Below are 10,044 nucleotides of genomic sequence, written 5' to 3' on the forward strand. Positions count from 1 at the left end.
CACAAGGTACTTGTTAATGATGAAGGGAAAAGCAGTAATTTGAAAGCAGAAAAAACTTAACCAAGTCATTAAAGGTAACTCCAACAGTAATGAAACAAATCAACCACTATTATGTACTGAGAAGATCACAACGTCACTTCTGTGGAATTTCTGCTAAGAATGCATAACCTGAATCTAATCATGAGGAAATATCAGACAACCCAAGTTGAGAAACACTCTACAAACAGCTTGCCTATATAACTTTTCAAGTATGTCAAGGTCGTGAAAAACAAAGTAAGGAAAATCTAGTCTAGATTAAAGGAGACTGAAGATACTCAACAACTGATTATTGATCTTGACAACAATGTATGATCTGGAATTTTCTTTGACTCTAATGGACATTACCAAGACAATTGAGCAAAGTTCGAGCGAGTTCTATAGATTAGATAGTTCTATTGAACCAATATTGACTTCTTAATTTGCATAATTATGCTGGGGTTCTGCCAGAGAATGTCCTTGTTTTTGGAAATACACACTGAAGTGCTTAGGGGGAAAAAGGCATCATGTCTAAAACTTAAACAGAAAAAAAGCTTAGAAAAAAATTATAAATAGATGCGAAGAGTACACAAGCATGCAAAAGATTGTCCTAGGTTGCCAGGAGAAAGAATTGAAATTAACAAGCGTTTTTTTATATGACTAATCAGAAATTCTGAGAATATACCTCAAAGCCCTTTTTATTTGATGCCTGTTGCCAATTTATGATGTAAGATAAGATAGCAGCCCACATGGCAGAAAGTCTTAAACACCAGTGAGTCATTCTCTGAGACACCTATAGAACACTCTTTTAACTCAATTTAACTCACCTCAACTTCAGTAACATAATCTCCTCTACCAAAAATTATTTCTTTAACTTTAATATTCAGATTAAGTTACTGCAGTCATGAATTCTGTGCAACGCTCCTGCTTGAGCAATAGAATAATCCATTTACGGATGAACAGGCTTAATCCAAACAAATTCCAAACATTTATCTTAATATAGGGACAAAATATTTTGGACCTAAAAGTCAAAGCTGATTTTAAAACAGCACAGATAACAGATTGAACCAGCACCAACCTCTCTTTATTATTTGTTTGCTCTCTTTGCTTTATTATTTCTGTATTACTGTGGACAGGAAGCAGCCATATTGAAATACAAATTTTACTTGTTTCTTAAAAAAAAAAAAGAAAAACAAATAGATGGTTTATTCCAAGAATGTACAGGAACTTATATTCTAAACGTCCACAAATACATATTCCAGAGAGTCTTATCACCTCAGAACCCTACTACAGCTTCTCTTTAATCTTTTTAAACATCCTGTTACATAAATTGCAGCTGCATCTATAGCAGGAAAAATAATAAGATAATAATTGCTCAAACATCAAAAGCACTTGGGTGGGTCTTACATAGACCTTTAGTCTTCTCTCCCACCAACACCACGTTCTTAAATTTTTTTTTTACCCACCCACATTAATGTATTTTCTGTTTGTTGTTTCCTTTCCGCAAAGTAATTACTATGAAATTTTGCCAGGTCAGAAACTGTTCCCAGGAAGAGACCCTGAGTATTAAGAAAGCAGACAAATAGTACCTGAAGATAAGATGTAACTCTTTCCAGGCCTGCCCCTCCCTTTGATTTCTTTCTCCATTTGAATATGATTAATTGGTGGAATTGCACGTCCTCAGTGTTCTATGAGGAAGAGTTCCCCTGCCTGACCTATGCTAGGAATTTCCTATGCACTTTAATAGGAACTTTCACCCACTATTGTGTAAGAACCATGCAAACTGTCTTATGAGGGCTGTGAATCTAATATGTGTAGTCCTCCAGCAAGTATTTCTTGATCATATGTTAAGAGTTAACAAGAGTTTATAAGTCATCTAGCTTGATCTGTCTTCCAAAGCTGGAATTTCTTCCATAACTTTTCTGGCAAATGGTCACCAGCCAAGACTTGGTTATTTATTGTAACAAGGAGCTCCCCATGGTGTTGGGCAGCCCATTTCATTGCTGGACAGCTCTCATCATAACCCTTACTGCTTGCTGTGGTTCTTTGTGACTTCAACAGAATATGTTTACCCTCCTCCATATGACAACCCTTCATATGTCAGGTAGCTGCTAATTTGTCCTAAGTAAAAAAATAAAAAATAAATAAATAATAATTTGTCCTAAGTATCATCACTCGTAATGATTTTTTCAGATCACATTGAGTAATGGATAAACATCCAAAAGTTAATAGTAGTTAACTCAGGAAGATAATATTGTGGTTATGTTAAAAATGTCGTGCTTATACGTAAATTCTAATTTTTACAGTAAATATTTACTTTAACAACTAATAATGTTAATTTTTTTAAGATTTTATTTTTATTTATTCATGAGAGCCACACACAGAGAGAAAGGCAGAGACACAAGCAGAGGGAGAAACAGGCCCCATGCAGGGAGCCCGATGTGGGACTCGATCCCAGGTCTCCAGGATCACGCCCTGGGCTGAAGGCGGCACTAAACCGCTGAGCCACCGGGGCTGCCCAATGTTAATTATTTTTATTGGGTTTATTCTAGATGCCAGTCCTGGAATGCATATATAATTTTCCTACAATAACCCTGAGAGATAGGAACCATAACTGTCCCCACTGTACAGATTAAGAAAATAAAGCATAGAGGAATTAAGTAATTTGCCATGGTCACAATGTTAAGTGACTGAAAAGAAATTGGAACCCAGGTTTGCCTAATTCTTGACCATTCATGTTATAACAAGAACAATTTTGTTGAGGGCAGGAGAGATATTTGTCAAGAAATTGATACAATATGCTAGGTTTGATCTGAACAGCATAAAGTACACTGTATTACATCCTTCGATTTGGACACCGTATAATCTATTAATGTCACTAAGACTTCACTTGATTTTTCATCTATTATATGACTCCTATAAAGCTTTCAAAAAATCCTTTGGCTCTTACCTTATTTTTTCACCTTGACTCCCTCTTTGCAACTCCTCTTTTATCATGCCAACAGCTCTTACCCCTCCATAGCCATTTTATCAACCTACTTAACAATTTTCTCTGTGCTCCTATAATCACATATAGACACATACAAATGTACACATCTTCAATAGACTTTTGTTTTTGTAATTTACAAAGCAACTACATTTTTGCCTCTCACTTTCACTTAAAACAATTTCTTGTATAAAATCCCTCTAAATCATGGGGATCCCTGCGTGGCTCAGTGGTTTGGCGCCTGCCTTTGGCTCAGGGTGTGATCCTGGAGTCCTGGGATTGAGTCCCATATCAGGCTCCCTGCATGGAGCCTGCTCCTCCTCTGCCTGTGTCTATGCCTCTCTCTCTCTCTCTCTCTGTATGTCTCTCATAAATAAATAAAATCTTTAAAAAAATAAAAAATAAAATCCCTCTAAATCAAATTCATTCCTTTTTAATGGATGTTCCAAAAATGTGGGTGTACTATAATTTTTGCAACTACTCCCCTATTGATGGATATGCGTGATATTTATAATGTGTGTGTGTGTGTGCATGTGTATATATGTATGTTGATGTGGAAAACATTGCTCTAATAAATATCTTGGTATGCATGTACTATGATGTTCTTACTTCAATAGCTTTATTGAAACTAATGGTTTACTTTAGTAGGATAGGTTCCCAGAACTGAGATTGGTGGGTCAAGGGGAATATGCATTTTTAAAGATTTTATTTTTAAGTAATCTCTACACCCACTGTGGAGCTCGAACTCACAACCCCAAGATCAAGAGTTGCAGGCTTTACCAACTGAGCCAGCCAGGTGCCCCAAGGGATATATGTATTTTTAAATAATAGCTGTTGCCAGATTGCTTTTCAAAAAGCCTGTAACACTTTGTTTTTTAATAGCAGCACATAAAAATACCTTTTATCCCACTTCCCTGCAGCAATAGGTATTACAGCAGTCATTCTAATAAAACCCCTGTGAAATGAGGGATCAAAGAAAACTGCTTAAGTATAATAAAAATTATTTACTGCAACTCAACAGCAATTATAATCCTAACTGGCAAAATATTAAAAGTCTTTCATTTAAAATCAGGAACTACACATTGAGCTTTTAATTAAAAGATTTAAGTAAATCTTTTTTACTCTTAACTTTAAAACTGATGTATAATATACACATAAAAATGTGGACAAATCGTAAATGCACAGATCACTGAATTACTGCAAAATAAACACATCCCTATATGCCACTGTTTAGGTCAAGGAATAGACATTAGCAGCCCCTCAAAAGTCTTCTTCATGCCTCCTCCTAATCATTGCCCCATTCCTCCTCAAGAGAACCACAGAATAGTTTTGCCTGGTTTTGAAATATGTGTGTGTCTGGTTTCTTTCCCTCAGCATTACCTTAGTGAGGTTTCCCCATGTAGCAGATACCAGTCATTCACTCATTTTCATTGCTGTACAGACGTTCATTGTATGGATAATATACTTTAATTATCCATTCTGCTTTTGATGCACTTTCAAGTCCTTTTGAATCTGAAACCTGTCATCCAGTATAATAACCACCAATACAGAAATTTGGATGATCATACTATTTACTGTAAAGATTTAACTTATTTATTGGAATGAAACGGAAAGAGTGAGAGCAGGGGCAAACAGAGAGAGAGGAAGAAGCAGACTCCCTGCTGAGCAGGGAGCCCGATGTGGAGCTCAGCTCCATCCCAGGACACCAAGATCTCATATGACCTGAGCTGAAGACAGATGTTTAACTGACTGAGCCACCCAGGCACCTCAGTGATCACACCAATATGGTCTATGCAAATCATTGACATTTAACCATTTGACAGAACCAGGCTGATTTGTGTCAGACAACTAGAGATCTCCCTTCAGGTTAACCTTAATACCCTAATAAATAATATTTGGGCAAGTTGTTCAATTAGCTAACATGATAGCTATCTATAGTGTCATTTAGTGTACATTTCTGCACCTTGTCTGAATTCAATTTAACAAAATTTATTGAAGGTATACTATGTTCTAGATACTGACTGGGGATGAAGCAGTGAACCAAAGAGATCAGATCCACACCCTCATGGAATTTGCATTCTGGTTGATGAGACAAATGTAAACAAAAATAAAATAATTTAGATAATTTTAGTTATGTGCATGAGGAAAGTAAAACAGGGCAACACAATAGGAAGTGTGAGAAGGGAGGCAGACAATTTTAGAAGGAGCTAGATGCATGAAGACTGGGGATAATAACAGCAAGACAAGGAGAACAGCAAGTACAAAGGCCCTGAGGAAGCTTCAAGAAATAGGAAGGCCAATGTCCCTAGAGCCAATTGTGAACAGAAGCAGGTGGAGGAAAGGTAGACAGGAGCCAGATCATTTAGAGTTTTGAAGTCCTAAAGGTCTAAATCAATGATGAGATGGATAAGAAGTTACAACACCCAGAGATCCCTTTAAGGAGGTGCTTGATGCCCAGAAATGAAGAGTGTGGTCAGCAGACAGCTTGGAGTGGGCAGCTTTTTCAGGGCCTTAGCTGCAAACAGGCTTGCTGCCTGAGGACATACCTTGCCTAGAGCAAATCACATCTGTGACTGAGTTAGTGAGGATATAATATAAATGCTACTTATCTTGACCTGGCACCAGACACAGCTGACCAGTCCTCATCCCAGAGCTCTCCGATGGGTTGGCCCAAGCTTTACTGGGCCTGCGTCACTGTGTGCTTTCTTCCTCTGCCCAGTCCTACTTCCTCCCCTTTACCTTCAGAGGCATAAAACCCTGATAAACATCTTAGATCCCAAACTTGGTCTCCACATTTGTGGAGAACCCAACCTGGTCACAAATGGGAAGCCACTGAAGGACTTTAAACTAAGAATTCAAATGGTATGATTTAGTTTTGTTTAAATGGTGGCCTTATCTAGTGGGGAGCAGAAGGAATGGAAGAGGTGGGTGGATTTGGCACCAAACTTGGTTATAAAACTGATAATGTGGTTCTTCCCAAGCGCTTTGATTAAATGTCTTCCTGGAAATAAATTTAGTGTGTCTTTGTATGTCTTTAACCTACCTGTCCAGTGGGGTACCTGGCTGGCTCAATTGAAAGAGCATGTAATTCTTGATGTTGGAGTTGTGAGTTTGAGGCCCACATCTAGGGTAAAGATTATTTAAATACATAAAAAGTTAAAAAAGAAAAGAAAAGAACTAGTCTGTGTGGTATGGCCTAGTTATCTGAATTGTCTCACTCTTACACTCACCTCCTGTTTACTGTTCCAGCCATGTCAGCTTTTTCTCCATTCTTCTAGTGTGCCAAGATTATGGCTGCCTCATGCATTTTTCACATATAGTTTTTAGATTGTCTCTGTGGCACTCCGCACACTTTGCCCATCTACCTCCTATTCATCCTTCAGAGCTCTGATTACATGCTGTTGCTTCACAGAGGATTTTTCTAGTATGGCCCCCTCCTGCAATGAGGCCAGTTCCTCTAATTATGCACTCACACAAATCCCTATGTTTTCTTTCATAGCACTTATCGCAAGTTGTAATTATGCTATAATTTTTGTTATTTGTCTTCCTCAGTAGAGTTCCACAAGGGCAGGAACATACCTGTTTTGTTTTCTGCTTCATCCTGAGTGCCTCTCACAGTAACTAGGTTCAAGTAGGTGCACAATAAATATTTCTTCATTGGATGAACTTGCCCTTAGTGGATCCATGTTGGCACCTAGAGTCAATTCCCTTAAGTGTTTTTTTTTTTTTTTTAATTGATTGATTGATGTGAGAAAGAGAGAGCATGAGAGGGGGATGGGAGGGTAGAAGGAGAGGGAGATAGAATCTCAAGGAGCCTCCATGCTGAGAATCTCAAAAAGCCTCCATGCTGAGCATCTAATCCCTAACGAGGGCTCAATCTCATGACCCTGAGATCACAACCTGAGCTGAAACCAGGAGTTGGATGCTTGGCCAACTGACTGTGCCCACCTAGGCACCCCAATTCCTTTAAGTGCTCTTAAAACATCTTTTAATAATTCATACTGAAATCTCCCAGGGATCACCAGAGATTTTCAGACTATGGTTTTTAGGATCTAATTTTTTCTATACACACAGAAACACTTTTTTGAGTAAAGTTTAGATATTATATGGAGATAATTTTAAAGTAGTACCAAATATTTGTTTATTTACTTATTTTTAAGATATTATTTATTTATTTGAGAGAGAAAGCAAGCACGAGTGGGAAGGCAGAGGGAGAGGGTGAGGGAGAAGCAGGCTCCCTGTTCGGCAGGGCTCGGGGCTCAATCCCAGGACCCTGGGACCATGATCTAAGCTGAAGGCAGTCACTCAACTGACTGAGCCATCCACGTGCCTCATACCAAATATTTATAATGAAAAAAAAAAATAACCCTGGTCTATTTCCCAGTCATACTTTCTAGATAGAAAATTACTTTAAGCAGGTTTGACCCAATCTCCTATCTTTAAAAGCAATCCTTTTTCACACTTGAAAATCAATACATCTTGCCTTCTGACACTTCTCCCACTGTCAAAATAATTTTTATATTTTCATTTGTGGTTTGTCATCACACTGGCATCACACTGGCAAATCTTTCAGTATTTGGGACTTCTAGTCTTGTTTTGTGAAAACCAGCAGAATATCTCATTTTATCTCACCTCAGTGGAACTTCAAGTTTCTTATCTATGTTTGTTCTTCCCCTTCCAGCATGAAAATTATATTTCTTTTTTTCAATGAGATATAATTCACATGCCATAAAATTCACCTTTTAAAAAAAGTATCTTTCTTAAAAGAAGATGAAGAGAAAAGCAGGTCTTAGCTGGTTTATCAGCAGACCTGCTACTGCTTTCTGGAAGCAATATTCCCTACCCCGCCTTAAAGGTTGGCCACAGGTGGTTCTAAAGCCAAGGCAAGGAGGGAGGGCAAAAGCGAAAGTAGAATTTGATGCAGATTCATGTTTTTTTTTTTTTTTTTTTTTTTTTTTTATTTATGATAGTCACACACACAGAGAGAGGCAGAGACATAGGCAGATGGAGAAGCAGGCTCCATGCACCGGGAGCCCGACGTGGGATTCGATCCCGGGTCTCCAGGATCACGCCCTGGGCCAAAGGCAGGCGCTAAACCTCTGCGCCACCCAGGGATCCCTGGATTCATGTTTTATATAGTTTGGAGCATTCTAGTGATATGCTGAGTAAGTTACTTCTCTGACATTAATAGGAATTTCTTCCTCAAGGGGTTACTATGAGGAACAAATAAGATGATGTTGGTAAAATATCTAAGTATTCAGGGGTGCCTGGGTGGTGTAGTTGGTTAAGCATCTGATTTTGGCTCAGGTCGTGGTCCCAGGGTCTTGGGATTGAGTCCCGTATTGGGCTCCCTACTCTGCTATTCTCCTCCCTCTGCCCCTCCTCTGCACTTGTGTGTTCTCTCTCCCTCTGCTCTCTCTCTCAAATAAATAAATCTTTAAGAAATATATCCAAGTGTTCAGTAAATATCAGCTAAAATCAAAATTAACAGTTAAGGATCTGGTGGCAGGTAGCAGGCAGGTTCCAAGGGGCCTTGCCATACCTGCCTCATGGTCCAGCATCTAATCCCCATGGCACCAGTGGAGGAACTGTAAATCCCCTGCGAGCCCCCACTTTACAGACAATGTCAGTAACCTTGAGAGTCCAGGGAGCTCCTCAGAGCTTGGAGATGTGTAGTTCCTGATCCCGCCTTTGATCCCTTTTTTCCAGATTCATGTGCTCCCAGCTGCCCAATCAGGTCCTGAAGAACATCAGCATCATTGACAGCCCTGGAATCCTGTCTGGGGAGAAGCAGCGCATCAGCCGAGGTCAGTGTCCTCCCCAGGCCCACCCCTACTCCGGGGCTGCTGAGGCTCACTGTCAGGCAGCAGAGGATTTCTGTCTCTAGAGGATTCTATCCACCCCCAGGATGCCTTCAGCGTCCCTGGACAGCCTGGGGGTCCGAGAAACAATTGGGAGGCATAGATAGCATCAGAGGTTCTGCATTTATATGGTAAATGCATGTTTATATAGTCACAATTTAAGAGCCTCTTGTGCTCTAGGCATTGTTATCTTTCGAGATCATTTGTAGTAACCTATATACATGTTAAAATATACAATCATATTCCAAATCAAATATCATAATTCACTATAAAAATGTTGAATTTTGTGTAATTTTTCTTTTGAAATTATTAAGCTACGAGCAAGTAATGTTTAATGTGTGTTTGGTTATCATTTCCCAAAAATTATCATACAATTTTGTGAATTTGTATAAAATGAAATAAAATGTCACTTTCAAATACTTTTTTTCTTCTGCTTTTGTTAACACAGTGTTACATTAGTTTCAGGTGCACAATATAGTAATTCAGCACTTCCATGCAATACCGTGTGCTCACCACAAGTGCACTCCTTCATCCCCATCATCTATTTCACCTGTCCCCCACCCATGTCCACTTCAGTAACCATCAGTTTGTTCTCTATAGTTAAGAGTTTGTTTCTTTTCTTTTTTTCTTTTTTTTTTTTTAAGATTTTTAAGTAATCTCCATACCCAACATGAGGCTCAAACCTACAACCCTGAGATCAAGAATCACATGCTCCACTAACTGAGCCAGCCAGGATCCCAAGAGTCTGTTTCTTATTTTGTCTCTTTCTCTCTCTTTAACCCTCAAATATTTTTCAAATGTAATTAAACTTCTTTTGAATACTAATTACATAAGTAATGAGCTTCATGTGTTACATGTGTAGACATTTAATTGTTCTATTTATTTCCAAAGAATTGATTACACACAAACATAACTTTTGTTTTAGATGTAATATTTTTTAAATTATATGGAAAACAAATCAACCAATCCAGAAAAATATAAAAAAAATAAAATCCTTTTTTCCTATCAGCCATTCCCTTTTTCTGAAGTCTACAAGCAATCACTGTTGAGTGTGCCTTGTATGTCCTTACAGAAAATTTGCATACATATCCCAGCATGAAATATACTTATAAGAATACACAAATAGTATTATATATATTGTCATACATCATGCTATGTTCACCTTATAGATACTATGGGAGT

At 38.3% G+C, this 10,044-nt stretch overlaps 1 long non-coding RNA gene across 2 annotated transcripts in view; it reads left to right on the forward strand.

Annotated features, from left to right (window-relative positions):
- Window positions 1–9,281, forward strand: part of LOC112907968 (uncharacterized) — a 49,115-nt gene extending 39,834 nt beyond the window's left edge. For both annotated transcript variants that reach the window (XR_012003015.1, XR_012003016.1), the window contains one exon: window positions 8,711–9,281. This is a non-coding gene — a long non-coding RNA (uncharacterized lncRNA). The remainder of the gene's footprint in view (window positions 1–8,710) is intronic.
- The last annotated feature ends 763 nt before the right edge of the window (window positions 9,282–10,044 follow it).

This window comes from Vulpes vulpes, chromosome 8 (assembly GCF_048418805.1).
Source record: "Vulpes vulpes isolate BD-2025 chromosome 8, VulVul3, whole genome shotgun sequence".
NCBI classification, from domain to species: domain Eukaryota; kingdom Metazoa; phylum Chordata; class Mammalia; order Carnivora; family Canidae; genus Vulpes; species Vulpes vulpes.